Raw genomic sequence first — 26,040 nt, 5'->3', positions numbered from 1 at the left:
AGTCATCTTGTGTTGTTTTAGTCCCTGGGGTCACAATTCCAGTTGTGTCAGTTTCTTGGTGTGGGTTAATCAATCCAATGGAATGCTGAGCCTGGAAGATACTTTAAAAACTACCTTTAGGTTTTGAAAAGGTGATGCCATCTATGGAAAAAGTTAAGAATCTTTATGGGCACCAGCTATGAGAGAAGTTAAGAATATTTATGTCCACCAGCCGCGTGGCCCTGGAGTGGCAATTACAGGGGGACAGTTACTAATTATTTTTAGCTAGGCCTGTGCATTATTTCATGATTTATGAAAAATAAGCATACAACAATTTAGGAACAGAATTTTGGCATATGTAAGGGTTATCAGTGTGTTCCTTGAATTATCTTTTTCCCAAAAGTGTTGGGGACAAAGTTATTTAGTATTGTCCCACTTATATGCCACCTATTAATGGTTTAACTGGGTGGAAAAACTGTCTGGCTTATGCTGTATGATTTAAGGAGTACTTTGGAACCTAATTGAAATACTTTTCAACATTGAGTAAAATGTTGGTCAGTTTTGTCAGGACCATCCTCCAGGATATTTTAATTACTTAGGTATCAAAAGCACCTTGTCAGATGCTGTGACTGGGCTGGTGGTTCTGCAGCAGAGGCCAACAAGTAGTTATGCACAGACTTCAGCAAAATCAAAATACATAGACTTGGCCTAAAGACCATAAGCAGTAAAAGCCGTTACTTTGAAATTTTCTTCAAATTTATTCTTCAAAATTAAAGGCTTGATTTTCCTAAGCTAACGTTCTATTTGAGCCACTGAAATGGTGAAAGATGCTATTTTGATAAAAGGACGACTGTGTACTCTTTCCCCTTTGTGTTGGTGCATTTGCCTTTATTTGGAATCACAAGAGATAGTGAGAGACATACTTGGAGAGCTTAATTCAGAAATCATTTTGTCTTGCTTGTGTAGAAATCAAAGGAATTTAAGGAATTCCTTACCATGGTTCTTGTCTTGCACCCGGTTATCGAAGGTCTGTTTCACCGACCAAGCTGCTTGCAGGGGTGTTGAGCCCTCTGGGAGGAGGGCACCCTAAAGGCTTCATCCCCTGGAAAAGTCCCACCCTCAACGCCGTCCCCTTGGGGATTCAGTTTCCAGCACATGAACTTGGGGAAGCACATTCAAACCACACCAGGACCCCATGGCGTAACACAAAGATTAGAATAGTTTTAAGTAAAGCTTATTTGCTTCTCCAGGAGGTGAGGGGTTTGGCATAAAGGCCAGAAAGAAGTGCCGGCCCCTGAGGCTAAGGGGCTGAGAGTCTGTATGGGAAAGAAAAGGAAATAAAAAGGTGATTGTTGCCAGCTGATAGCAGAAAATGGCTTTATCTGTTTTCCCCCTTTTTTCTCTTCTCTGTGAGTCTGGCTTATCGGGCTGCCGAAAGCTGGTGCAGAAGCATCAAACTCCTATCTGTTCAGATTGTTAACAGAAAAAAGCCAAATTATTGATAAAGGCCATATGGGGGGAGGGGGGAAAGGGCATTTATTGAAACCTTAAAATCTGTACCCCCATCATATGCCGAAATAAAAAAAAAAAGCCAAATTCTGTAAAGTAATTTTAAAGAGATTTACTCTGAGCCAAATTTGATGACCATGACCCAGAGCCATGCCCAGGAAGCCTTGAGCAAGTGGACTCACTATGGTTGGATTACAGTTTGGTTTTTTGTTTTTGTTTTTTGAGACAGAGTCTCACTCTGTTGCCTGGGCTAGAGTGTCATGGCGTCAGCCTCCCTCACAGCAACCTCAAACTCCTCGACTCAAGTGATCCTCCTGCCTCAGCCTCCCAAGTAGCTGGAACTACAAGCATGCGCCACCATGCCCGGCTAATTTTTTCTATATATTTTTAGTTGGCCAATTCATTTCTTTCTAATTTTTTGGTAGAGAAGGGGTCTCACTCACGCTGGTTTAGAACTCATTACCTTGAGCGATCTGCCCGCCTCGGCCTCCCAGAGTGCTAGGCGTGAGCAACAGTGCACAGCCTACAGTTTGGTTTTATACATTTCAGGGAGACAGGGGTTACAGGGAAAGTCATAAATCAGTATGTGGGAGGCATACCTTGGTTTGGCCCAAAAAGGTGGGCCATCTCGAAGCAGGGGGTGTAAGGCTGGTGGCCGGCCCTTCCCTTCCCAAGATCAAAAAAGAAAAGGCTCATGAGACCAGACCCACCAAGGACGACTGCCCCAATGAAAACTACCACTCCTGGATAAGAAAGTTTTGGCTCCTGGATTCCACAAATACTGCCAGCCCCTCTTATTTCTCAATGACCACCAAAGGTTTCCCCAGCTCTTCCCGCCAAAAGTTGCCTGGCCCAAATGGTATAAAAGGCCTCACCCACTTCAAACAGAGGCGACTTCTGGGGCCCACCCTCTCTTGGGACCCCAGAACCTCATCCAGGAGCGCTAAATAAAGCCTCGTTGTTTGGCCCCACTCTTTCTCTGCATCTGTTTCTTTCGCTGCCGAAAAAACATGACATGGGGCTTACAGGTTGTAGGTGAGTTTAAAGATCCTTTGGCTCATAAGTGGTTAAAGACCTGATGCTTTTTCTAAAGGCTTGGAATGTTTTAACATAAGGAGCTGTTTATCAGAGACAAGCCACTGGACATAGATTTGTTGTGTAAATTGAGGACCTGCAGGTTTGTCTTGCATACCCTTAGGCCTGTTAAAGGGTTACAAAGGATGCCCCAGAAGAGGGAGTCGGGCATGATGAGGCTTGTCTCACCTCCTTCCTCCTGGCAGGCAATTTAGATTTAGGATATTCCTTTGGCCACAAGGGGGTCCATTCAGTCAGCCAGTGTGGGGGTTTGGGCCTTAAAATTTTATTTTAGTTCACAAGATCTTCTCAAGTGCTCTGAAGACAAACTTCACAGGTGGCTAGTCTTAGAGACAGTGGGTTAAGCCCTAGATGGTCAATTGAAGAGGGGCTGCTATGCTTCCATCTTTCCCTTCAAAGGGGCAATTATGTTTTCTCTTTTTTTGTTAATTTTTGTCCGTTTGTTTATTGGCAAGGCTGTCTGTCCTATCACATAGTAATCAGGTATTTAGGATGTACCATGTGCGCTTTCCACGTTCCTCGTTCAGTCCTTGGAACCACAGCGGCGGGTTTTACCCATCAGCCTCACTTTACCCGGACATTCAGTTCGGTGTCTGAGGGGCGCCCAAGATCACACGGAGGAGCTGGGAGTCCAGCCATGGTGCGCAGTCCCACGGCAGATAACCGGCCCTGACATTCCCGCAACTGCCCGAGGTCTCCTCTCTACGCACCCTAGAGCCTGGGGGCGGGGCGGGGGCGGCAAGAATTGGGAAGCGGGCGGAGCTGCCGTTGCCATGGCTGTGACCTCGGGTGTGGGGAGTAAGCCGGGCCACTGACCCGTGGGCGCGCGCACGCACGCACACGCAAACATACAACATGCGCGCGCGCGCACAGCCGCTCCCCTCAGACCCCCGGCAGGCGCGGTTGAGCTAAAGGGGCGGGAGCGTCAGACCCGAGGGAGCCGCGCCTCCAACGTCCTAAGGAGCGCTGCGGACCCCGGCCGCCCGCCCCTGCCCGGGCGGGAGGGAGGTGAGCGCGGCGGCAGGGGAGGACCCCGAGCTCGGCCCCGGCCGCACCCCCTTCCGGGCGCTGACGGGCTCTGCGCGGCCTGTGGGGCTCGGCGGGGCGCGGCCGGACAGGCGTTGGGCGACCGGGTGGGGCGGGGACGGCGGCGGGAAGACTTCGGAAACGGAATGCTCGTTGGGCGTTGCGGTACCTGGCCTCGCGCCGGGCGCGGGGCAGGCGAGGGCGGCGGTTAACGGGCGCTCGGGCGAAGCCGGGCCGAGAGTGCACAGGTCCGCGCCGGGCGTGGTGTGCGCACGTTGCCAGGCCGCGTTTGAGGTTGGTTCTTTATGCTTCTCGCAGGAGCAGACGATAGCAAAGCTCCTGGGGAGAGGGAGCTGCTTGCACTGTGCGTGGTTCCCGTGCGTGCAGGAGGTAGGTTCTTCTTGCGCACACACCTCACACAACACTGAGTGTGTGCCAGTGGGCTTTAAAAACAATAAATACAGAACTCTGAAGCCCTGAAACTAGGTACTGTTAGTCTGACGAGTTTCAGGTGTCAGGCTTCGTGCTCCCTGGGAGGAAGAAAGAAGGACGCCGAAGTACTTGACGTGCCAGCTGTCACTGCGGGCCAGGAATCGCATTGACCCAGAGCCACCGCCGGTTTGGAGCCTCCCTGAGAGTCACGTAGAGGGCCGATTGTGAATAACCGGCGCTTTTGTTGGCTTTTTGCCTTTTAACCTTTCCACTATCGTAATGTATGCGTGTATGCTACTGCTTACCAAATGTTAGAATGAATTATTCGTAGTTAAACTCTCCACTTTGAAATGATCTGGCACTAAGTCTGACATACTTTCTTTTTTTAATGTTTGAAAGTTGTTTGGAAATTTCAAATATAATGGCTTCAAACTGATAGGCATTTTTTGAGTGTAAATCTAGCATAAAATATACCAAGTGGGTAATATATTTTAAAATTTAAATCTCATTCTAGAAAATGTCCTGGTTTGCAAAAGGTACAGGATCAGGACAGCTGAGGAAATGGCAAGAGTCTGCAGCGATGGGCAAGAGAACAGCCTGTGAATGACCTGGCAGCCTCAGCACCTGCAAACTTGCTTCTGTCCTAAGCATTTCTGATATGTGGGTGCTTTTTGTGTTGATAACGGATCTTTGGCTATTTGTCATTTTCAAAAAATTCAACAGAGGATCCTCACTTTGAAATTGCATCCTCGTGGCCTGTAGCCAGGGAGGGTAGGAAAGGTTTTCAGTACAAGATGTATGGGTAGGTTAGTCAGTTTGGGATCTTGTTAGTTCTGTACAGCCACTTTTGTACCTGGTTCTGTGTGTGAGGTCCTTTTACATCTTGCTCTGATTGGCCATTGCTGACTTATGTCTGTATACAATCCTATAATGGGGTACTTAACCTAAAACAAACCTAAAATTATTTCCTGTAATATATAAATACAATTTATGTTTTTCTTTCTTCCTTTTTTTAAAGGGAATAGAATTGGAACAATCAGCATTTACACAGCATATCCCCCTTCTTTTGGTCTTTTGGACCTTGGTGGCATCATGGAGGTCCTATGTTCATGGAGATGAACAGTCTTGAACAGTTTACTCCAGGTGATAAACACATGTGGGAAAGTAATTTGAGGTATGCATATCTTGATTTTTTTTTTCTCTTCCCACTTCTGTTTACATGGCAAGAACATATCTTGATTTTTTTTTTTTTTTTTTTTTTGAGTCAGAACCTCACTCAGTTGCCCGAGCTAGAATGCTGTGGCCTCAGCCTAGCTCACAGCAACCTCAAACTCCTGGGCTCAAGCGAGCTTCCTGCATCAGCCTCCCGAGTAGCTGGGACTACAGGCATGCCCCACTGTGCCCGGCTAATTTTTTAAATGTATTTTTAGTTGGCCAATTAATTTCTTTCTATTTTTAGTAGAGACGGGGTCTTGCTCTTGCTCAGGCTGGTTTGGAACTCCTGACCTTGTGGGATCCACCCGCCTTGGCCTCTTAGAGTGCTAGGATTACAGGCGTGAGCCACCTCGACCAGCCTAAAGAGCACTTCTTAAGCATGTCTGTAATTAAATAAATTGTGTGGATCAAATTATGTATTGACAGGTTTAATTTCTATCCAGTGCTCTCTCCCTCTTTCTCCTTTTAATGATTGTCAGCAGTTAGCCTCTAGCTACATGCACTGTATCCAGCTTAATGCATGATAGAGTGGTCCATGGTGGTAGTGGTGGTTTTCTAGTGTTTTATCTGATGGAGAGAAGAAATAATAACTATCTGAGATCTTTCTTTTTTTTTTTTTTTTTTTTTTTTTTTCTCAAGAGTGAGCAAGATGAATGTCTGAGATCTTTCTGTTCCCTTAGTATTTATTAAACATTGTTTGAACATTTGTTTTCAATCTGCTACATATAAGGCAAATGATACTTTAAAAATTCTTGAGACTGTTTAAGAAGTTATGTTCCCCACAGATGTTAGTACTCGGAAGGAATAGGGAAAAGGTAGAGAGGTTGTAGGTATTAGTTTATATTGTATAAAGTAAAGCAGTTTTACTATAAAACATGTTAAATTAATCATCTTATACCTTCTCCCTAGGATTATAGCCATGTGATTTAGTTAGCCCTTCTCACTGTAAAGAGTCAAGAGTTGTGAATTGCCAGGAGAGTCCTAAGTGTATCTTTAATCAGGTTATTGCTTAGAACATATTAGATGACTATTAGGAAGATAAGCAGTTTTCACACTGATGATCATTTTTAGTGGTTACATTTTATAAGTACCAAATTTTATAAGGTGGGAGAGAACAGATGCCACAGCTATAGGTGGGGGAAAGATTTTCAGACAAAAAGTCATTGTTAAGAAAATTCAAGGTTGGCTGGGCGGTGGCTTATGCCTGTAATCCTAGCACTCTGGGAAGCCCAGGTGGGAGGATTGTTTGAGCTTAGGAGTTTAAGACCAGCCTGAGCAAGAGCAAGACCCCATCTCTACTAAAAATAGAAAGAAATTCGCTGGACAACTAAAAATATATAGAAAAAATTAGCTGGGCATGGTGGCTCATGCCTGTAGTCCCAGCTACTTGGGTGGCTGAGGCAGTAGGATCGCTTGAGACCAGGAGTTGGAGGTTGCTGTGAGCTAAGCTGATGCCATGGCACTCTAGCCCAGGCAACAGAGTAAGACTCTGTCTCACAAAAAAAAAAAAAAAAGAAAAAAAATTCAAGGTTAGCAATCTTCAACAAAATTAGTGATACCAGTTACATTCTGTTATCTTCCGGCACTGAACCAGTTTTGAATATTCTGTGGCCATAAATACACTAGTATTTGTCCAGCCAGGATAAGTTTAGAAAATGTGATTATTTAAATTATAGTTTTAACTCTAGTGAAAAAGTTGATAATTTATCTTCCTTTTTATATTATAAATTTTTGTCATTAATTTTGAAGACCTAGTACTATATGCTTAGTTCCCATAAGATTTATAATGGAATGACTTTATGTAGGTGTACTTTTTTTTATCTTTTATACAGTATTTTTACTGTTCCTTTTTCTATGTTTAGGTATACAAATGCTTACAATTGTCTACAATATTCACTACAGTAATATATTGTACAGTTTGTATCCCAGGAGCAACAGGCTGTACCATATAGCCTAGGTGTGTAGTGAGCTATACCACCTAGGCTTGTGTAAGTACACTCTATGATGTTCACACAGTGATGAAATTGCCTAATGACACATTTCTCAGAATGCATCCACATTGTAAGTGACACATGACTGTATGTAAAAGTATTTAGTAATGCCTGGCAAAACATAAATGTTCAATAAATATTAATTTCTTTCCTTTCTATGAAATCCCACAATCATGAATGTAACCATGTTGAAGCTTAACATGTTCTCATATGGCTTCCTAAAACTGAATGTTGTTATTTATCAAACATTTCCCTGGATAAATACTTAATGAGCTTCTGCAGTGTTGCTTTTAGTAGTGGAGGGGTGTGTTAGCCCAGCTGAGTCAAATCCTGGTGAGAGTCCATATTGTGTCACTTGACTTTTTTCATCTGTTTTTATAGTAAATAGTTTTTAGTTTTTTTCATAGAGCATCCCTCCCCTAAATTTTTTACTCCTCTTTTATAATAAGTAGTGTGTTCTACTTTAGTTTTCCTGTGGGGATGACTTGTTTAATAGATTTGGGGACTCATTGTGTTGCTGTTGTAGAATCTCACAAAGGCACTTTTGTGGCAGCCTCTTTTGGTTTTCAAGGACATGACTATTTCACCTCTGGAATGTGATTCTCTACCTTGGTGCAAATGTTAATAAGTTAAATGTATATCAAATAAGAATTTTAATTCAGCTCATCATATGTTTATGTATTTAAATTTAAGAGTCAAATTGATATAATTGGTTACATTACTCATTTGCTTTGATTTGAGATGCCAAGTGATTGAAAACAATTTTAATTTAGAAGTGAATTACCTTGCTTATTTGAATGTATTATTTTTGCATAATTTGAACTAATTTAATGTGCAGTTTTTCTTTTAAATGATGTCTGCTGAGATACTCAAAGCCACATGATTAGTGGAGTCATCCTGAGTATTTCTCTGTTGCATAGGGTTGGAAAATATTAAAATACAACTTGTGAAGCAGACAGAGTCACAAGCTTGATCCTTTCTCCATTAATATATATTTTTCTGTTTTGTTTTGTTCTTACCTCATTCTGGGCTGCTTTGGGTTTTCCAGAGGTATCACACTTTGCATTCGGCAATGGGGTGCCCTCGTTTTTCACTCTGTCCTGATTCTGTGCCATTTTCACTGGATGTTTGGCTCACCTCTCAGTTCTGCAAAGGAAAAGAACTTGGTTATTCACTTGGTGAGTCATGGTGAGACTCCCAGGGCAATGCTCTTGATTGGGACTGAGGTTCCTTCAGCAAATGTTGCTTTTTTTTTTTTTTTTTTTTGAGACAGAGTCTCACTGTGTTTCCCGGGCTAGGGTGCCATGGTGTCAGCCTAGCTCACAGCAACCTCAAACTCCTGGACTTAAGCAATCCTTTGGTCTCAGCCTCCCGAGTAGCTGGGACTACAGGCACGTGCCACCATGCCCAGCTAATTTTTTATGCATATATTTTTAATTGGCCAATTTATTTCTTTCTATTTTTAGTAGAGACAGGGTCTCGCTCTTGCTCAGGCTGGTTTCGAACTCCTGACCTTGAGCGATCTACCCACCTCGGCCTCCCAAAGTGCTAGGATTACAGGCGTGAGCCACCATGCCCGGCCAAATGTTGCATTTTGATGATGCATTTTAATGAGCTTTTAAAAAAAAATTTGGACACCATACTACCTAGCTGGAGTGGCTAGAACCTGTAATGCTAATGTTTTCAGTCTTCAGGTCCTGGGTTATGAAATGATTCTGGTAACTGTGACAAGCACTTATGAAGCAATGAAACAGACAGTATTAGAATATATTGCCTATAATAAAGGTAATTAAAGTGGCATAAAATTTTTGTATTTTGTGTGTGTGTAACTGCTTTATGATAAAAAATTATATCTATTTTGTGAGTTGCTGTCCATAGAGTTTGAAAGCCACTGCCTTGGATTTAAAGCTGTATGATGCAATCTAATGATATGGCAGTTTGAAATGACAGTATGTTTGAAATATAAGTGTAGATAGCTTTTAGTTACATATTTTAGAGGAACTGGCAGGTTGCTTTTGTGACTGAGAAGCCAAACTCTCATCATGATAGGGCATTTCCCAAAGAGCCAAGACCTAGTTAACCCCATGCCATTGGGGTTTGTAGGAACCCAAATACTGTGTCTCTGAGAGGGTCTGAGGCAAAAGGTCACTCACCAAAAGGTATTGCTGCTGCCTACCAAGGTTGTCTGTTGGCAGTACTGTGTCTTACCCAGCCAGATAAGAAGCGCCCAGTTTTCCCAAGGTCTTGGTCTGCCAGGATGATGGCATCACACTTCTTCCCCATTAGTAGGACCTGTACTTTGCTTGGATGGCTGGGAAATTCAAATCCTTAGCTTTCCTCTTTGTCAGAGAACCTCCCCTTTCTTTCCCACTGGGTCTCAGGAAGATGGGAGGCAATGTGAAAGGTTATTTCTGTTGTATTCATACCATGTGAGTCTGTGCTTTTGTGTAAAGGCCTACTCATTTAGAGGAAAGTTCCATCCCTAGAGTTAGAAAATTAATCCTTAGAGTAATGCAGCATCACACTTTGAATCTGCTAATGACCTTTGGAGAGATGGCCCATGTGTCTCCCATTGATAGATGCCCTTTTGAGAGGATATGTGATATCCTCACCAGGACTTGACTCAGCTGGACTAATACACTTCAGGACCAAAAGAATCCTTAGGGCAGGACGTGACCCCTCACTTTTCTGACTCCTTTTTTTTTTTTTTTTTTTTTTTGAGACAGAGTCTCGCTTGTTGCCCAGGCTAGAGTGAGTGCCGTGGCGTCAGCCTAGCTCACAGCAACCTCAAACTCCTGGGCTCAAGCAATCTTTCTGCCTCCGCCTCCCAAGTAGCTGGGACTACAGGCATGTGCCACCATGCCCGGCTAATTTTATATATATATATTTTAGTTGGCCAATTAATTTCTTTCTATTTATAGTAGAGACGGGGTCTCACTCTTGCTCAGGCTGGTTTCAAACTCCTGACCTCGAGCAGTCCGCCCGCCCCGGCCTCCCAGAGTGCTAGGATTACAGGCGTGAGCCACCGCGCCCGGCCACTTTTCTGACTCTTGCCAATTGAAGTTCCCCCAACTTCTACTAATTTTGCGATCTACTTTCTTTTCCATTAAAATATCTCCCTATTGAACTCAGTAGTAGAATTTGCCATGTTGTGTCACTTGACTTTTTTCATCTGCTTATAGTAAATAGTTTTTTTCATAGAGTAGCCCTCACCTAAATTTTTTACTCTTTTATATTGCATTTGTTTTGACCTTGTTATTGCTGAAAATGGACTAAACTCCTTCATCCCTGCTCCTCCCATCCCCTGCCTCCCAGTCTCCATCAACCTTTTCCTATTATCCAGGTTTTTAAATAGGCACTCAAGGTGGCAGTCAACAAAGATTGAATCTTTACATTTTTTTTTTACACAAAACATTTTCAAGAATAGCTATAACCTCTTTTTTAAGGACCCTTTAAAGGAATAAGGAAGCAAGGTAGGTAGATTTGTTAACAACATTAGAATTTCATGCTAAAATATTTTCTACAGTTCAAAACATGGCATAAGGCTTATTTAAGGGGAAAGGCCTTCTTATAAGTTGTCTTGCAAAGTCTTAGGTTATTCTTGAGAGCAGTGTTATGGAGAGGAGGTGGGACCCAATTTTTCCCCAGTGCTTAGTTTAAATGAGAAAAGTAAGTGGTCTCCCAAAGCGCTAGAATCGGTTTTTCCCTGAGCCTCTCCTTGGTTGTAAATTCTTACAATCACAGAATATAAAGGAGAAAGAAACTTGGTGCTTATTCTACTTGTCTTATTTTACATAGTAGGAAATTGAGGCTCAGGGATAGGAGGTCATTAAGATCATCCAATTATTTAGCCGATTACTTGAGTAGAGTGGTTTTAGAAGGGATGCAGAAAAGTAGAAGTATTGGAGAGGCATTTAGGAATTGTAATCGTTGTCCCTGAATTCATGGTGGGCTGAGGGAGAGGGAAGATTCCAGGATGCTGCTTGGGCCTGTAGCTTTAGTGTCCGTGCAAATGAGAGACGTTTGTTTTGAAGGAGAACATAGGAGGAAAAGCGTATCTGCAGAGAAAGATTGTGAGTTTAGTCTCCAAGTGCTGCATATCAGGTACCTTTGTGAATCCAAGACAAGGCATTACAATTGAATATACACGGGAGGAAAACCATGAGAGTCTTGAGTCTTGAAAGTTGCATAAAGAGAGTATTTCCAAGAGGAAGTTATCATCCACAGCCTCTGTGAAGCCAATGAAGATAAGGGTGGAAGTATGTCCATTTGGCTTAGCTATCAGGAAGTTGGTGGTGACCTTGGGAAGTGGCATTTCAGTAAAGTTTGAGGCTGAAGGCCAGACTACAGCGAGCTGAGCAGTGAGTGGGAGGTTAGTGAGGAAGTAGACACAGGGAATGTAAATAACTGTCAAAAAGTTTGGGACAGTCAAGGGGAATAGAGAAGTAGGGTAACACCTGCAGGAGAAGATGGAGAGGGATGATTTTATTTGATATGGGAGAGAGCTGGGCATGTTTAAGTGCTGATGGTAAAGGGCCAGTTTTTCCACTGAAGTCTTTTTTCTGGCTTGTGCCTTCTGTCTAAAGGTCTGTGCAGTTCCTAGAAGTCGTGGAGCAGATCTTTTGGGAGCATCAGAGTTATCTTTTGCTGATCCGTTATCAGCTAACTCTACTATTTTTTTATTTTTTGTGTGTGAGATAGAGTCTGTCTCTCCCCATCTCCCCCCCATGCCCCAGGGTAGAGTACAGTGGTGTCATCGTAGCTCACAGCAACCTCAAACTCCCCAGCTCAGGCGATCCTGCCTCAGCCTCCTGAGTAGCTGGGACTATAGGCACCACCATGATGTTTGGCTAATTTTTTTTCTATTTTTAGTAGAGATAGGGTCTCACTCTTGCTCAGAGCTGGTCTGGAACTCCTGAACTCAGGTGATCCTCCCGCCTTGGCCTTCCAGAGTGCTAGGATTACAGGCTTGAGCCACTATGCCCAGCCGTCATTATCAGCTAACTCTTGACCACCAGGTCTTGTTATCAACCTACAGGCCTACCTTCCTCTTGGACTATTTCCTGCCTGCTCATAATCACATTAGAAGAAAAGCATCTCTCCAATTTGTTAGTGGTGTTAAAGAGAGCAAAACCAATTTTCCCTTAGTTCAAATCGGCCTATATGTGAGTTCAAACCGGGAAATTAACATTTTAGACCAGTTTTTTGTAAAAGATTTGCATAAATTATTATTTATGATGAATATGAATTACATATTTGGTAACTGGCTCTGATTTACTTTACTATTATTTATTGATTACCTACTATGTATCAGATACCTAGCATGAAACATCAAGAGACCTAAAAGTCTTGATTTTTAAGTATTTGATATTTTGAAGGTAAATTTCTGGGATTTTGATGCTTTTCTACATTTTTGGTTTAGTAGTCTCTGCTATGTCAAAACAATGTTCTTTAAGTTAAGCTAAAACTCTTTTTATGGATACCCTACATCCACATTCCCTTTCTACTTCTAAAATGGGCCTTGCTGTGAGATTGTTAGTAGAAAAAAGGGTCCTACTACTTCCTGTTGAAAATTGAAGGAAAGTTGACCCAGCTTAGCCCAAATTAGCCCCTTGGGATCTCTCACCAAGGGTATGACATCCTGAGGGAGGGATGCACACAATCCCAGGGGTGGTTGAGAATCATCCTGGTCATGGCAGCAGTGCTGGGTGTCCATGCCACTGACCTGACCAGACCGCTCCTGGGGGCTGGCCTTGGCTGTCTGGCCTCTCTCAGTTTCTTCTCTCCATTGAGCATGCTTCTTGTTGCTTCACTGAGCTCTCTAAGACCCTTCCAAGAACTTTTCTGCTTAGATTAGCTTGAGACAGTTTAGGTTGTTTGCCATCAAGAACTCTGACAGATTCAGAAAGTCACCATGGAATAATAAAGCAACTAACAGAAACATTTATTTTCAGCTAACATTTGTGAACTGTAGGTATTATGTGAAATGCTTTCAATAAATGGTGTCACCAAATCCTCAAAACAGCAGGGTGATGCAGGCATATGGGTCTGTTTTTTCAAGAATCACCTCAAGGGCCTCCTCTTCTGTGAAGGCTTTTCTGACCTCTGGCAGATAGACTTGATTCTTCCTTTGTGTCCATTCTGTGTTCTATACGGGAGAGAATTGTGTGTGTGTATATGTATATATATATAATATAGATGACATATAATCATAAAGATGAATAATATATAAGAATGTAATATAGTATGTAATACACAATAAAATATATATACATATTAAGTATATATGTAATTTTTATTTCCTTACCACTTATTATGCTCTTACTATGTGTGTCAGATACTACGCTTAGCAGTTTACTCACATTATACCATTCACACTAGAACTCTATAAATTAGATTTATTATCTACTTTACAAAAGAGGAAGTGAGAACAAGAAAGATTATGTAATTATTTCAAGATGTATCTGTGAGTCACAGAGTTGTGATTTGAACACACTTTGTGTTGGTTGGTTTTGAAAATCCAGTACATCTTCTGTTAACACTCTTATGCTGCCTGCCCTCTGACACTACACTTCTGTGGGCGATGCTTCCCTCTCAGACTGGACTGAGGCAGAGCCTGCATTGTACTTGTCTTTCCCCCGCCTCAGTTGCCTAGGAGGAAAGTAAATCTGTCACTTCACTCCTGCCACTTCACCCATTCCTGTGTCCACAGCAGCCTTCACTAGTCAACCAATGATTATACTTTGTCCCCATGTGACATCTGAAGAATCCATCTCCCCTGTTCTGTAGGAAGTCACTCCTGAGTGGTTAGAGATAAACCCTATTAGCCATTCCTGGCCTAGAACAATGCCTCTCATGCAGATGTGCTCAGTAAATTGTGTGTTGCTACTTTCTCCATTTTACAGATGGAGAAATAACGATGATGGCAGAAGTAAATGAAAAGCCATTTGCCTGCAGATGTCAGGGCCCACTTCATTGGTTTTTTGTGAGGATTAGTTGAGTCAACCTGCATAAGTTTCTTCAAATGGTGTCTTGGCACAGGTAAGTTAGCTATTTTTATTACCACTACTCAAAACACACAGGTTTACTTAACACACAGGTTGTATCCGAGAGAGGTAAATCCACTGAGACAGAATGGATGTTGGTGAGTGTCAGGCTGGGGGAGGGAGCCTTTGGTTCTCAAAATAAAGTGCTCTTTTTCACATTAATATGTTGCTTTAGAAATTGGGAAAACGCCTTCCTCACTGGAGGATACTTGTGTAATTGTGTGGAGCAGATGGAGAAGCGTTTGGCACCTTAGGAAAACAAGTGAATTGTTAAAGTCGTCCTCCATAGTTTAACAAGCAGTTTATGACAACAGTGGACTGTAAACAATAGGAACTTATTGTATGCTTAGTAACCTGTTCCTGTATATAGTAAACATGACTCAAGGGGAGGGATGGGCCAGAAGGGAGCACCTGAAGGTTCACAGAAACTTCTCATCCTGCACCTTGGGTCCGTCTTTACTGACTGCAGAGGAAACTCAAAGACTTGAGAATTGGGTCTATTAGAAGCAGAGTAACCTTATTCGCTTGTAAGCAGCTCCACTGCACTGGTGACACCCACTAGTCTAGGCTAAGTAGACCTTAGTTTAGGGTACAGTGGGAAAATCCTGGTCAGAACAAATACCTCCGATCTTCCACTGATGGTCTCTGCAGTTTGCTTTATTAATAACTCTGTAAATGTGTTGTAGCAACAACCCAGTTCATAAACAGAGCCACCTCATCACTCATTAATAAACAGGAAGATATTAATAAACAGCTTCCTCTTTAAGGCAACTTAACATAAGAATTTAGCTAAGAACAAGAATTGCAGTAGATATCTAATAATAGGAGCTCACTCTTCTTCAGTTTCCATTTGTAGTATTTGCCTTTTGAGATCTTGTTTTGGTGATTATTTTCTATCATATATTTATCCATATTTATTTTAGGCTAATAAAATTTTGTTTAAATATAATACATCTTCTACATTTCTAAGGCTGATTTTATTGATCTGAAGTTAATTTTTTTTCCTTGAGGAAGGTAATTCCATTTTTTTTGCCAAAGACTCAATGGAAAAATTCTGTGTTCTACACAATTCTATCAGTCTTCAGTAATTTTAATATTCTATATATTATAATTCCATTTGCCATAATTCTGAAATTGAAATATTTTATATGTGCTACATATTTGCCATTTGCCAGGGGCAGTGAGCTCTTTACTTATTTCTGCTCTGTGCCTAGCATTGCCCGGGCTTCCCCACTTGCTGGTGCCATCCAAGTCTCAAGCAAGAGAAGCTCAGCTCCAACTCTTTCTGGGCTCAGGCAAACACTCCTTCTGCATTTCCCCAGCTGGCCTGGGTGTGCTTACGGCTCCCGCCATCTCTGTTGGTTTGATATTTCTTGTCCTGCCCACCTCTTCTAAACAGCCTCTTCATTGAACTCTCTTCAGTTACTCTCTTTGAGCTATTGAGTTTCTTACAGGCCTGAAGACTGATGCATGATTTAAGTGTAGAAATATGCTCACAGAAAGTATATTGAAGATACACATATGACACTTCGCATTCATAGAGTAAGTTTATTAAGTACACTGAATTCAGTAGGGTACAATTGGGAAACAGCTTTTTTCTTCACATTAAAAATGTAACGTAAAACTTTTAAAAATGTTTTCACAACTAACTTAAAATGATGTACTTTTGGACTTTTCTTCCTAACTTCTTGAAAATAGCTTCGGTACGGCCATTTGAGGATATTATTAAAGAGTGGTGTTTTCAGGTATTAGGAAGCCCAGTTCAGTCTAAAGTAAACCTTCCATCCTGTGTACAACTTAAAAGTTTCCTATAAGCTCTCCACCCTCTGCCTAGCTCAATCCTGACCCAAAGCTTGAGAATCAGCAGTGGGAAAGATGAGCAGTATCTGCTCGTTTACTCTTCTTCCCCTATTCATCCCAAACTCCTAGATTGTTGCTCTTGGTATATATCTACTTGGAAAATAAGATACCAGCCCCGCCCCCTTTCTGACAAGCACCGGCACTCTGAGTTACTTGAAAGTCTTCCTTGGTTGACTAAGGGTGGGTGAGACCATCCCTGTCTCATCTCCACATATAAATTTACTTCTGTAGAACTTACTTTCTAACAAATCTCTACTTTTCTCTCACAGAATGCTGGGGAGGTGAGCAAATGGATAATTTTGTCTTCCTCTGAAAAATTCCTGAGAGGGCTGTGTAATGCCTCTGTGGGAGGACATTGTCACCTGTGTCAACAGCTTTGAGGCTTAGCTAAACTTATGAGAGGTAGGGAAATGTCTGATCATATATCCTATTGTGTTTGCATATATTAAAAGGCATATCAAGAGAATAAAAACAGGATTATAAGTGGAAGGAAAGTGAAAAAAAAAGATTATTTAGAAAATGGAATGAGAAAAATCAGGGGAAGTAGAGAGAGAAGATAAGACTACTAACATAGATATTCTGAAATTCTTGCTAATGTCTTGCCTTGCATTAATTCACTCTCAACTACACTTGCCCGTGGATGCTAAAACATGATATTTTATTTGAAAATAATCTAATGTAGTAAAGTAAGTGATAACTTTAAAATGAGGAAAAGACATTTAGAAACACTTTACTAAATAGCTAAAAGTTATTTTTTTAATTATAGCCGATATTGAAATTCTACCACCCATTTTCAGTTCCCTTGAGTGATAACCATGATATTTAGGAGGGCTAGACCTAATTTTCAGATCCAGAGGAGGACTCTGATTGCTCTAAACCACTTGGAATAATCCCTTTTCCTTGTCATAGTGATTGATACAGATTTAAGTCAATCAGAATGATACTTCCCTAGTTATATAAATTGGATCAGGGATAGTCCAATCAGCGTGAAGCCTGGAACTTTCATATGGTGGTTCTAAACACTGTCCTTGGCCTTTGCTCTGCCATTGGATATGATTGAGGACCCACCATAACTGCTGCTAGCAGTCATTTTATGAGGCCAGCCAAAGAACAAAGCCACCATTTTAGAGGCAGGCAATACTTAAAGAATTGCAGAAAAAATTATGCCCGGACTTAGACCACACCATGCCTGATGACATTCCATAGATAATGTGGACTTGAGTATACGTGTGACCCTTAGGGTGTAAATGTCCGGGTACAAGCAGAAATTCCGGATAGTATTTCAGACTTTTGAGATCTCAGTCAAGACCTCCACAGAGTCAAGGGGGGCTCAGATAATATCTGAGTTCCAGATGAAACACAGAGAAAATTTCACTGAGGCAAATATATGAGATGAAGAAAGGGCGAAGCTAGAAAATAGGATGGCAGGGGAGGGCAGAGGGATCTACTGGGATGGAGGGTGGGGGAGGAACCCCTTTGTGACTCTCCTGTGCTCTGTGATGCAGGCAGGACTGTGGCCAATCACGGGCACCCTCAAGGCTGAGTTGCTTCAGGCAGCCCTGCTATTCCAACAATGGAGAATAGTCTGCTTTCTGAACAACCATACTGATCCATGGCTGAGCTTCAGCTCAGCTTTCTCTGATACTGAACCCAAATTCACCTTTCTGAGTGGTTTGGGGTTCTTTCTGTACCTGTGTTACCAACCCTCTGGAAAAATAAAGACATCCAAAAGGTAAGGAACACCCAAAAGGGATGCTTTGCGGTTGGTTCCCATTCTCACATCTCTAATTGAGTCTGGTTGGCTTAGAGAGTGATGGAACCTCACTCTTCTAGAGTAAGGGGTTGGACAGGGCAAAGGCGAGTAGGATGAAGTTTCCACCTTAGGTTCACAGGCTAACTGGGTGTGGTGGAGAGTTCCAGAATAAAAACCCCAAACGCGGTGATTCTGTGCTTCTGGATTGGCATATTTAGATATGGGTTCTCTAAATGAGAACAGTCTCTCCTGACACTTGATTGTCAGTTTCCATGTTAGGTGTCACTTGACCAAGCCTTCCTTCCTGGAGAGCAATATTGAGGGCTTCTGAGCTCTGTCTCCAGGATACAGGGTCCTCTGAGGGAGCAGGTGTGACTTCTAGCTTGATTTTTGGTGGACACAGACTTTTGATTCTGTGTCCCAGCCTCTCATTTTTTTCTTTTTGTTCTCCCATCAAGGCAGAGCCAAGAGGAGAAGGAAAGGTGGGATACTGAGAGGTAGGGTTATGCCTATTTGACCTGAGAGCTCCAAAAGGGAGCCTTCCTGTCCTTCCATGAGGCCCCAGGTCCATGACCTCTGAGGATGTCATTTGCTAGACACAGTCTTTCTGGGAAACAGAGCTCTCAGAGGAGGGCTCATGGGAAGGCAGTCAAACCTGAGACTTATGAGAGTCCCTGCTCTTCCCATCTGTGGGCATGAAGCAGTGATGGACCTGGGAAACGGGTGTCCCCCAATGGGTGGCCATGGGAGACAACAAGGAAGGACTACCAGTCAGCTTGGAGTCAGCACTTCTGTCTCCTGACTTTGTATTGGTACTTTGACTTCTTCAGTGCTAAGATTCCAGTTGAGGTAACCACTGATGTCTGTGCTTCATGTGGTGGTTTTGAGCAGCATGTGGGAGAATGTGTGTGAAAGTACTTTATAAATGAAAGCATATACACTTGTGAACCTTGTTAATATTATTGTTGGCCATTTGACCTTGTCTGCTGATCAGAGTTTAATATGCCAAGGGTCTCCTATAAAGGGACTCCTGTATGATTCCTGTGCTCCTGCCTTCTTTATATATATAATCTACTCTCCTGGTTTCCCAGGTTGGACAATTTGCCACAGAGAAGCAGAAGTGGGAAAGAAGCTGCTTTCTGCTCTGATAGGGTGATGAATCTTTCCCCTTCTTTCCTGGTACCTTCTGAAAAGCATGTTCTATGCAATTCAGGGATTCGGTGCACCCTGCCATAGTCATGGGAGGGGGTGGCCATAGGAATGGGTTTGTGAGTGAAGGCCTTGGGGGAAGGCTAGAGAGTGTATAGTGAATTCGTGGGTGGGGGCAAGGTGGAAGTGGGTAGCAGGCTTCAAGTGGCCCCACCCTGGCTAGGCAAGCAGGCACCTCTTTCCTTGTTCTGGTCCTGGCTGCAGCTTTGTACTTCCTGTCTTCTGTAGCCCCCTGGGCCAGCACCATGACACCATCTACATTCGTCAGCCATCATGTCCAGACCCTGTCTTTGAGATGTGTAACAGAATAACTGCTGAAGACAAGCCACTGCAATCCCGGGAGTCCCTGGAAGATGCTGCTCCCTTGGTGTCCCTTTTCATTTCTACCATTTCCTTGAGAGAGTCATTCGCTCTGTCCTCCATGCTCTCAGCAAGCCCTCCAGAAGAATTAATTCCAGCACCCCTGCCCGAGCCTTCTCCATCTCCACCTTCCATTTTCTTACCTGACCTGATGATCCCCTCACCTGATGTACCTCACCACTGGGTGACTCTCAGCCGGCAGAGCCTGTTCCTCCTTGGGATTCCAAGTTCCCAGTGAACCCTTCTCCACCCTAACCATTTTCCTTTTCCCCTCTCCCACCACATCACACTCAGGGATCAGACCCTGTTCTCCAACCAGAGGTTGCTTTCTCTCTGAACACCACCATGGCATTTGACCCCAGCCTTTACCAAGGCGTCAACCCCTTACCAAATTTATACCTCACCATGGATCCCACTGATGTCCATGCGCATCATCATGCACCGCCAACCCTCTCTACTTTGCTACCCCAGATGGCACTTTAGCTGTGATTCAATCTAAATCTATTTTCACCTTTTGAAGCTTGTTCTAGAGATGTTTTCTCCAGGTAGCACTGATGAATTGTCCACTTATGTCCCAACAATCAGAGACATTGACCCTCCAAGCCTTGTGGGTTCATAATTCTGGCGGCAGCAGCATCATGCCCAGGACTTGTTCCCCTCCAACTTGGCACCATGTGATTCCAAGCAAGGGCTTCTTACTACTCTTCTGAGGCTTCATTTTCAGGAGGCCCTGCATCTGTTTTCCTTTCCCTGCCCAACTATGATGTTCTGGCACTCTTGGAGAGACAGGTTAAAAAGGGGAGATTTCCTGATTTGGAAGAAAAAGAAAACGACATTTTTTTCCCAAAGCAACTCAGGCCAGACTACCACCTAAATTCTTCAGGGAGAATGTTAGTACCGGTTGCCAATCAGCATGACTCAGCAGTTTCCCTTCTTTTTTCGGACCAGCAAAGGCAAACCAGAGGAGCAGCATGTGCATCAGCGGCCCCTATATTCTGAGACCTTTGAGGATGATTTGGAGCAAAAATATATCCAGGTCTTCTGGCATCACCTATCTCAGTATGGCAAGTCCCTGCACTCTGTCGTCCTTATCCCAGGTGTCTGTTCCTCAACATTTGTGTCCTTCAGTAGAATCCCAAATACTTTCATAGCCGAAGAATCCCCAGTACTTAACCATCCCTAACTTCTGTCCTTGCCTCAAACCTTTCCCTAATCTCAGTCCCTAACCCTCACTCAAGTCCAGTGTCAGGTGCAGTTTCAATCCCCAGTCCCAAACTTGTCACCTGGTCCTCTAGCCCAGATTAAGATCTGTGGAGTATGTTTACATAAACCCCAGAATGGGGCACGATATCTTATGCCATCTGAAATTCACCACCTGGAATGGGATGTGTTGCAGAAAGAACAGGAAATGGTGTGGAGTTTATCCTCGGTGATCAAGAAATCTCAGGAAGACTTGTCCTTCAGTTTCCAACCTTATATTAGCCAATCATCCAAATTTTATGTTCCAGTCGCTATCCTTCCTAGAGATTTTTTCCTCAGCAGTGAGCTTCACAAGAAAATAGGGCACAACCTTCAAAGGAGGCTTGTCAAACAGTGATGAGGCTTGCCATGCTGCATCCTTGGGTCTCTGTCTCTGCTAAATCCTCAGAGAAAAATTCCTAAGACATCTGAGTCCATGTGCCGTCATACACTCTCATAGATTTCTTTGTTTCAAGGTCACAGCAGCAAAGAGCTAGAGAATTTTGGATTAAGTCAATCAAGAAGCTTGGAAAGGAGATGCATGGATTTGCTCCCAGTTAAGGATGCAAGAAAGAATCAGGGACTTAGCCTGGATAATGGCCTAAAAGATCATCTGTTGAGTGACCCAGAAAGATCCTCCGATCAGGGTCTGGGGCCTAACTCTGAAAGACCTAGAAAGTTACATGGTGAGTCTATTGGGGAATAATTCAAGGGCCTCAAGTGTGAGCCTAGGTCAGAAATAACTGGAACATGCCCAGACAATACAACTGAGCAAAAAATTTGAGAAAATGAATGAGCGTAAGATTTCTAGGACTGTGCGTAATTCATGGCATTCTATCAAACAGTACCTCTTCCTGAGAAATCCCACAGGCAAATAAAACATGAAAATGTGTCACAATTGTCTTGTGACCACTGCTGGAATACTTCCCAGGAAATTTTCTTTATTGGCTCCAGCAAGTAAGAGATCTTGGAGGCCCATAATAACAGTTTTCATATGAGCATGATGTGGGGATTTCCCCAAGGTCCATGAATCCATACAAATCTTTAACTTGAAAGAGATCTTATCCAACTTTTTTGTCATTTCCAATGCTGCCTTTTCAACCAACCTTATCTCTAGGGTAGATTAGAAAGGTAGGATCTACAAGCCCCTTAGAAGAAGCTTTAAGCTTTTTATGAACAAAATGTGGAGAAAACAATTTCTGAAGTGGGATCTCCATGTCCTAAGAAGCAGCTCTTTAGCTTCTCATGAAGTAAATGTGGGAACAACTAATTATGAAGATGGGATTGTCAAGCTCTAGGAGGAGCTGTATAACTTTTCATGAAGAAAATGTGGGAATGACAAATTCCGAAGGTGAAATTTCCAAGCCTTCTAGGAGGTGCTATATAGCTTTTGGGGAAGATGTGGGAAAAACAATTTCCAAAGGTGGGATCTCCGTGCCTGAAGAAGAAGCTCTGTAGCTTTTCTTGAAGAAAATCTGGGAACAACAAATTCCACTGGTGGGGTCTTCAGGCCGACAGAAGAAGCTTCTATAGCTTTTCATGAAGTAAATGTGGGAACAACAAACTCCAAAGATGGGATCTCCAAGCCTCCTAGAAGAGGCTCTGAAGTCTATCATGAAAGAAATGTGTGAAAAACAAATTCCAAAGGGGAGATCTCCAAGCGTCCTAGAAGAAACCTATAGAGCTTCATAAGTTTTCATGAAGAAAATGTGGGAACAACAAATTCTGAAGGTGTGATTACCAAGCCCCCGTAGAATAAGTTCTGTAGCTGTTCATGAAGAAAATGGAAGAACAAATTTGAAAGGTGAGAACTCCAAGGCCCCTAAAAGAAGTGCTAAAGCTTTTCATGAAGAAAATTTGGGAACAACAAATTTTGAAGGTGAGCTCTCTAAGCCCCCAGAAGAAACCGTGTCTTTTCATGAAGAAAACGTGGGAGGGAACAACAAATTCCCATGTTGGGATATCCAAGCACCCTAGGAAAAGCTCTAAAGCTTTTCATGAAGAAATCATGCTAAAAACAAATCCTGAAGTTTGGATCACCAAGCCCCTAGAAGAAGGTCTATTGATTTTTATGAAGACAATTTGCGAACAACAAATTTTGAACGTACCATCTCCAAGCCCCATGTTAGACAATGTATAGCTTTTTTTCTGAAGAAAGTATAACACTAACTTCTGACAGTGGGATTTTCAAGCCCCCTAAGAAGAAGCTCTATAGCTTTTCATGAAGAAAATGTGCAAACAAAAAATTCCAGAAGTGGGCTCTCCAAGCTGCCTAGTAGAATCTCTAACACTTTTCATGAAGAAAATATAGGAACAATAAAGTCCAAAGGTGTGATCTTGAATTATACTAGAAGATCTAAAGATTTTCAATAAGAAAATGTACAAACAGCAAATTCCAAAGGTGGGCTCTCCATGTTCCCTAAAATAATCTCTGTAAGTGTCCATAAAGAAAGTGTGGGTACAAAAAATTTCAAAGGTGGCATTTTCAAGCCCACTAGAAGAAGCTCTGTAGCTATTCATGAGGAAAATGTGGGAATAAAAAATTCTGAAGGCGGTATCTCCAAGCCCCCTAGAAGCAGCTCTAAAGCTTTTCATGAAGAAAATGTGGGAGGGAACAACAAATTACGAAAATGGGATCTCTCAGCCCCGTAGAAGAAGCTCTAAAGCTTTTCAGTAAGAAAATATGTGAACAAACACTGCTGAAGGTGGGATCTCCTAGCATTTTTGAAGAAACTATATAGCTTTTCATGAAGAAAATGCAGGAAGAACACATTCTGTTGCTGAGGTGGCCAGGCCTCCTAGAAGACACTAAAGAGCTTTTCTTGAAGAAAATGTGGGAACATAAAATTCCAAAGGTGGGATCTCCAGGCCCCCTAGAAGAAGTTCTAAAGGTTTTCCTGAAGAAAATATTGGAATAACAAATTCTGAAGGTGGGATCTCCAAGCCCACTGGTAGAAGCTTTGTACATTTTCATGAAGAAAATGTGCAAACTGCTAATTCTGAAGGTGGGACCTCCAAGCCTTCTAGAAGAACCTATAGCTTTTCATGAAAATGTGAGAACAAAAAGTTGTGAAGGTGAGATCTCCAAGCCCCCTAGAAGAAGATTTACATATTTTCAAGAAGAAAATGCAAGCAACAAATTCTGATATTGGGATGTCCTGGCACCCAGTAGAAGCTCTAAAACTTTTTGTGAAGAACAACAAATTCCCATGGTAAGATCTCCAAGCCTCCTAGGAGAAATCTTAAAGCTTGTCATGGAGGAAATGTGTGAAAAGCAAATTTCAAATTTGAGACCTCCAAGCCTCTTAGAAGCTGCTCTATGGTTTTCATGAAAAAATCTGGGAAGAACAAATTCCAAAGGTAGGATCTCCAAGCTCCAAGAAGCCCTAAACCTTTTCTTTTTTTCTTTTCTTTTTTTTTTGAGTCAACGTTAGTGAGAACCTAAACCTTTTCATGAAGAAAATGTGGAAACAACATATTCCTATTGTAGGATTTCTGAGCCCACTAAAAAGTTTTATAGCTTTTGATAAAGGTTGAAACAACAAATTTCAAAAATGGGGCTTCCAAGCCTCCTAGAAGAATCTCTATAGCTTTTTATCGAGAAAATAGGGGAATAACAAATTCTGAAGGTGCGATCTCCAAGCCCTGTAAAAATAGCTCTATAGCTTTTCGTGAAGAAAATATGTAAGTAACAAAATCCAAATGTGGGATCTCCATGACTTCCAGAAACTGTATAGCTTTTCATGAAGATAATGTGGGAACAACAAATTCTGAAGGTGGCCTCTCCAATCCTCCAGAAGAAAAGCTGTAAAGCTTTTCATGAAGAAAATATAGGAGCAACAAATGCCAAAGTTGGGACCTCCAAACCCACCAGAAGAAGATCTGTTGATTTCTGTGAAGAGAAAATGAGTGAACAACAAATTCCAAAGGTGGTATCTCCAAGCTCCCCAGAAGAAGAAGCATTAAAGCTTTTCATGAAGAAAGTGTGGGAACAACAGATTCCAAAGGTGGCATATCCAAGCCCCCTAGAAGCTTCTCATAAAAAAATAATGCAGGAACAACAAATTCCAAAATAGGATCTCCCAGCCGCCTTGAAGAAGCTCTATAGCTTTTCATAAAGAAAATGCGGGACCAACAAATTCCAAAGGTGACATATCCAAGCCCCCTAGAAGCTTTTCACTAAAAAAAAAAAAAAAAAAAAAAAAAAAAAAAATGCAGGAACAACAAATTCCAAAATGGGATCTCCCAGCTGCCTTGAAGAAGCTCTAGAGCTTTTCATGAAGAAAATATGGGAGCAACAAATTCCAAAGATGTCATCTCCAAGCCTTCTGAAAGAAGCTCTAAATCTTTTCATGAACATAAGTTTGGAATAACAAATTCAGTTCTCAGACTTGATTATCCCCCTCTGCCTCCTCACCTATGGGCAAAGGTGGACAGTGAATCCTAATACAATCTCTCTCTGATACCACCCATGAATCTACAGGAAATGCCCAGACAATTGAGGAAGGCAGACTAACTTTTCTGCCTTCCCTCACAGATGCATAGACAAGACATTAGAGGAAATGCATGGGAGCAAATCTTCCCTAACCCTGTCACTGAAGGGACAGCCTCCTTCTGAAAATCATAAAGTGAGTGATTCGCTTTTGGCACTGGTTTTCTAAACCTAGAATAAAACACAAGGGGCAAGAAAATGCTTTGGAAAAGGACATCTCCCTATTGTGTCAAGAGTATTTCCCATCCATGCCCCACAGGGAGCCTGTGCCCCATCCAAGCCCCATCTGCAGGCATCAAGTTGGCCGGGTGTCTCTGGCCACCCCTACCACTGCTGAAAACACTGTGTCTCTATGATTTAGAAAATGCTTCCCATGCATTTCCAGAGAGGAAAATTCACTGCCCCCAAAATAATAATGATTCTCATTGAGAATCAATATATTCCTCAATAAATGTTCTAATAAAGGTGGTGTCTTTTCTGTGTGCTGTGTTGGGGCATAGGTTTTGGGTAATCTAGAGTTTGTGCTTACTAGGGAGAAGTAGAAGTTAGTTCAGCTCTTCCTGATTGCCTATTTTGCTTCCAAAAGTTGACCAGTCCACTAGAGCTCTTTTATTTCTTTTTTTTTTCTTTCAGCATATTATGGGGGTACAAATGTTAAGGTTACATATATTTCCCTTGCCCCCCTCCCCCTTGAGTCCATCAAGCGTGTCCATCCCCCAGATGGTGTGCATCACACTGATTATGTATGTGTGTGTGTGTGTGTGTGTGTGTGTATATATATATATATATATCCATCCCCTCCTCCACCCTCCCACCTGCCCGTCCACTGGAGCT

General features: G+C 42.4%; 1 long non-coding RNA gene across 2 annotated transcripts; it reads left to right on the top strand.

The window, feature by feature from the left end:
* Positions 1-2,821: 2,821 nt before the first annotated feature.
* LOC105881082 (uncharacterized) lies at positions 2,822-25,670 on the top strand. 2 transcript variants are annotated; one of them, XR_012919232.1, is made up of 12 exons: positions 2,822-3,591; positions 3,928-3,999; positions 4,556-4,701; positions 5,060-5,215; positions 7,119-7,244; positions 8,935-9,032; positions 14,153-14,288; positions 15,748-15,835; positions 16,423-16,555; positions 17,659-17,885; positions 18,998-19,058; positions 19,344-25,670. It is a non-coding gene; the product is annotated as an uncharacterized LOC105881082 (long non-coding RNA). The 2 variants fall into 2 exon arrangements; XR_012919231.1 differs by lacking the exons at positions 7,119-7,244; positions 8,935-9,032; positions 15,748-15,835.
* The last annotated feature ends 370 nt before the right edge of the window (positions 25,671-26,040 follow it).

Source organism: Microcebus murinus, chromosome 5 (genome assembly GCF_040939455.1).
Source record: "Microcebus murinus isolate Inina chromosome 5, M.murinus_Inina_mat1.0, whole genome shotgun sequence".
Taxonomy (NCBI): domain Eukaryota; kingdom Metazoa; phylum Chordata; class Mammalia; order Primates; family Cheirogaleidae; genus Microcebus; species Microcebus murinus.
The sequence above is the reverse complement of the archived record's forward strand: the minus strand, read 5'-3'. Positions and strand labels throughout refer to the sequence as shown.